Source organism: Etheostoma spectabile, chromosome 20 (assembly GCF_008692095.1).
Source record: "Etheostoma spectabile isolate EspeVRDwgs_2016 chromosome 20, UIUC_Espe_1.0, whole genome shotgun sequence".
NCBI classification, from domain to species: Eukaryota; Metazoa; Chordata; class Actinopteri; order Perciformes; family Percidae; genus Etheostoma; species Etheostoma spectabile.
In genome coordinates, this window is record NC_045752.1 from 20,109,619 (window position 1) to 20,114,381 (window position 4,763).

The window sequence follows — 4,763 nt, forward strand, 5'->3', positions numbered from 1 at the left end:
CAGCAGTTAGCAGTGCTCTGTTAGCCTATACAAAGTGAGTCTGCAGTTAGCAGTGCTCTGTTAGCCTATACAAAGTGAGTCTGCAGTTAGCAGTGCTCTGTTAGCCTATACAAAGTGAGGCTGCAGTTAGCAGTGCTCTGTTAGCCTATACAAAGTGAGGCAGCAGTTAGCAGTGCTCTGTTGCCTATCAAAGGAGCAGAGTTAGCATGGCTCTGTTAGCCTATACAAAGTGAGTGCGCGTTAGCAGTGCTTAGTCTCTTAGCCTATACAAAGTGATTATGCAGTTAGCAGTGCTCTGTTAGCTATACAAGGTGAGTCTGCTTGGTACAGTGCTCGGTTGTTGCCTATCCCAGGGGTCGGCAAGCCTGTGGCTGGAGGCCGAGCCCATGCGGCTCTCTTGTGATCCCTCTGATGGCGGCTCAGCGTTTACAAAAAAAAAATCTTAATGAATATTTAATTAAAAGTATTTTGTTTTAGTTCATACAGCAAATTAGACATCAAGTTAGGTGGGCTTCCTCTCAATTGCCTGTGATGAATCTAAAGACTAAGATGATATTAAACAAACAGCGACGTGTTCTGCCGTTATGGTAACTCGACTGGCCACAGAAGAAATGATCCATTGGATACCACTAAAGGCCAAACCCACGGGGGTGATGTCTCTGAGGCTGTCTAGAATTGTTTAAGAGCAAGAGGAATAACCGGTTAACCCAACGCTTTTGTTTTTTTTTGGGTTAGAAAAATGATTTGTTGCCTGCAGAATATTTCTTTCATTTATTTTCTCTGCAGTCGTCATATGATTTTCATAATTTAACACATTATAGTTTTGTTTATAACAGACACAAGGCAAAAAAAAAAAACGTTATTATAGTGTTATTTCATTTAAATTTCAAAAGAGTTTTGTGGCTCCCAGTGTTTTCTTTACTGTGTTCCGGTGTCTAAATGGCTCTTTTAGTGGTAAAGGTTGCCGTCCACCTGGCCTATTACAAAAGTAGGTTTGCATTAAGACGTTCTCTTAACCATACAAAGTTATGTCGGAAGTTAGCAGTGCTCTGTAGCCTATACAAAGGGAGTTTGCAATAGCAGTGGCTCGTTACGCTATACAAAGTGAGTTTGCATTAAGCAGTGCTCGTAATAGCTATATATAAAGTGTTCCGTGCTAGTTAGCAGTGCCTGTTGCCTATACAAAGTGAGTTTGCCATTAAGCCATGCTCTGGTTAACCTAACAAGTGAGTTTGGCATTAAGCAGTGCTCTGTTAGCCTTATCAAAGTGATCTGGAATAGCAGTCTCGTTACACTTCAAACTGAGAAATGCGTTAGCATATGCGAGAAATGTACATGGAACCGTGCTGGTGTTTCTAACTTGCATGCCCATTAATTGCACAGTCCTGCTCCCCACCACCCCAGTAAAGTAGAGCGTGTCCCCTCCTGATCATAAACTTGGTTGACTTACAAGACACGCTCTTGCTGCGTAGTATAGTTAGCGCTAACTGGGTGTAATGTCACTACTGTGTTTTTATTGGTTGAACCTGGTTCTCCCTGTTGGGGCTGGGTTACTTTTTTTTTCTATCTCAGCACTGTATATTAAGTTTGAATTATAGAATCCTTACATAGCCAGCAATAACTTACTTCAAGTTGCATCCAGTAACTTGTGGCTAACATTCGTTAGCTGTACAGAGACAGAAGTAGCTGCTCTCAGCTAGCTGCAAGTTCTATACTATAACTCTAGTTCAAGATTTTTCACAGTTTTAGTTTTATTTCCAGTTTGTCCTCCGTCATGCAAGACCTGGTTGTTAAACTTTGCAACCTCAATGTCACTTGTTTAGGAGCACAGGTCAATACGGGCAAGCTCCATGTGTGTCTCACGGGCCTGCTCCTCGTCCCGTATCACTCTCCTATGCATTTGCCTCTAGCACAGTTGCCCAAACCACAGTACCCCACCTATCCTATTACCCCAAGCAAGCGCGCCCAAGACTTACGACCCAAGGCAGTGTTCTGGTGCAGCAGTATAACTCACAGTAGCAACGACATGAACAGCCTTGCATTGTCTCAGGGTAACGTTGGTCAGACTCAACTAGACTGTAATATGACAGAAGAGAGGTGGTGGTGACAGGTGACCGAATAGTCACGTACTAATTTATTATTTAAATAATAATAATATCCACAATAAAATAGGCCCTCCAGGGCTGATTGCCTACACCTATCAAGGAAGTTGCTATGGAGCACAGCACAGGACACGTCATCCTTCACCAGCAGCTAGCTCAGATAATCTCATTTCTTTTGCTTAACAGTTAAGAAAGCCACACAATAAAACAAACTAACCGACTGAGGCAGAGATAAAGCTGCAACTCGTGTTTTGTGATCTAAAATTACAGTTTTTGTCAAAAGAGTCTATTGGCTTTAAAGAGAGCAGAGATAACGGCGTCAGCTCTCGTTGTAAATGGTTGTCTGGCATCAAGTGCTGAACATATTCTAAGTATAGTGGGGATACATAGCTGATTTTAAAATCTGCTCTGTGTCATGGCAGCGTTTGAGATGAACGGCTTCCATCCGTGTCACCAGCTAACAGTTTATTAGTTTTATTTCAGGCTTTTGTGTACAAGGTAAGGATTAGTTACTATGGTTTGAAGCTTTAAATGATAAGTTAACAGGGCCTAAATGCAACACCGCTCAATTCAAAATTCCTAAATGTAAACTCTGGCAAAACCATTATCCCTATAATTAACGATATTTAAAGTGTATACAACTATTTTTATTTTGGATGAAATTATAATTTTGAAACACAATTCAGCAATACCATAAAATAGATTGCTACCCAGCCCACAGTGAATCAAAGAGGTAAGGGAGGAATACACCTTTCCTGACCCCCCCGGTCCCCAGCGTACCCTGGGCCTGCCTCCCTCCTGTCACAGCCTCCGGGATTCAGCTGCCGATCGGTAGAAAACACTGTTCCTGACTCGTCCGGTCCCCACCTCACCTATGCCCATCCCCCACCCACACGGTGCCTGAGTGGCTGAGTGGGCGGTTCCACCTGCACGTGCAGTTAGTAGGAACGAGCAGAGCACACGCTGGCAGCAGCACAGACAGACAGAGCTACAGACATTAATGGACAAAGAAACGGATGGAAACTAACTTTAGGTAAGTAATGTAACACTGTTTTAGTCATTATTATTGACTAAGCACTGTGGTTACGTGTTTGCAGTCATTTTTGCAGCTCATTTTATATAGCTAGCATGGTTTCCAGTGCTACATAGCTAGTAAGCGTGTCACAGGCTAGTATTGCAGTATTAGCATAGCAAATTGTAAACTTTTGAGCTAGTATTTCATCATGTTTTGGGTTTTGTAATGCTTTTTGCTGCTGTTACTTGGCTGGTCTCAACTTCTATAGTTATACTAATATAGATGTGACACGAGGCGCTTAGACTCAGTGCATCATGTTGTCGTGTCGGTCAGTTTTAAATGTGAAGTGGTGGAAACAGACTTATTAGACTTTTACAGGCTGCTTTATGTTTAGTTTCAGTCTGGTTGCTGTTATTTTAAATGTGAGGAGGCATTGCTTCTGTAAAGATTTCTGCTTTCATCATTCATCAACATATGCAGTGCTGTCTGTTCTGCGCATGCTCCCATTTAACCGGTTTAATTAACTGCAGGTAAACAGACTCATAAAAGTACATAAACGTCATTCAAGCCTAATTTCACATCTCTATAACCATCTCTTAAGAAAGGGAGATTTATTCTCCTTAGCATGGACTTTATTTTGATATCTCCACAAGCTGCAAAAATAACCTTGTTATTTGTTACTCAATGAAACTTAACTGTAGAGCGGCTACTGGGCCCCCTTCAAATTAGACATTTGAAATTATGTAAATGATGTTACATGAATTGTTTTGTTTTTAACCACTTGCAGGCAGAGTGCAGCATATGTCAGGCTGAAGGCACGCTTACAACGCTTGAGGGAACATCATAATGCGTGTTTATCCAGGCACATGGAGTACCTAAAACACCAACGCCAGGTAATACTGATAAGGTGGATTTTAAAATTTGATACAATATTCATTAAAATGCACCTGTCTTTTAATTGGGGCGTCTTATACTTTGCTTTATGTTTTAAAACAAACTATGTATGGAGGAGGGTAGTGACCTGGCTCTTTAGCTCTTTGTGAAGTCAGGTGAAGAGTGTATTAAGTTAACAGTTACAGAACTGCCGAACTGAGCTTTAAAAAGACGAAAGTGGAATCAGCAGAGAGAAGGGAGAGACACTAAGCTAACGCTATGTACAACTTAACGTTTGCAGCAAACATCTAGTTACAGGGTTCGAACGGTTGCTTGAAATCCTTAAATGCTTGAATTTTGATGTTTTCAAGGTTTTAAAAGTGCTTGAATTTTAGATACAATGCTTGAAAATGCGTATTTGATTTTTGCAACCCGGTCATTTAAAATATTTTGATAAATCACATCAAATATTAAAATGATTAGTTTTGATTTTAGTAGAGGCAAGAACAGCAAAATACAAAATATTATAAACTGGCAGGTTTGGATTTAATGTTAAAAGGGACGCTGTTTCGGTGGCGTTACGTTACAACACAGTGTGTGCCGGGACCAATCTTTTGTATTCAAATTCTGAGTAGTGCACAGGAGGAAGAAGGAAATGAAGGAGAAGGCAGGAGAGAGGGACGGAGGTAGTGAGGGATCAGGAGGAGGAAGATGAGATGAGGAGGCCAGTTATAATGCCCATTTGTTAAAATAAAACAATATATATATATATA

General features: G+C 41.0%; 1 long non-coding RNA gene across 1 annotated transcript in view; it reads right to left on the reverse strand.

The window, feature by feature from the left end:
* Positions 1-2,698: 2,698 nt before the first annotated feature.
* LOC116669988 (uncharacterized) overlaps positions 2,699-4,763 on the reverse strand; it is a 13,773-nt gene continuing 11,708 nt past the window's right edge. Inside the window, exon 3 of the long non-coding RNA XR_004326927.1 lies at positions 2,699-2,712. This is a non-coding gene — a long non-coding RNA (uncharacterized LOC116669988). The remainder of the gene's footprint in view (positions 2,713-4,763) is intronic.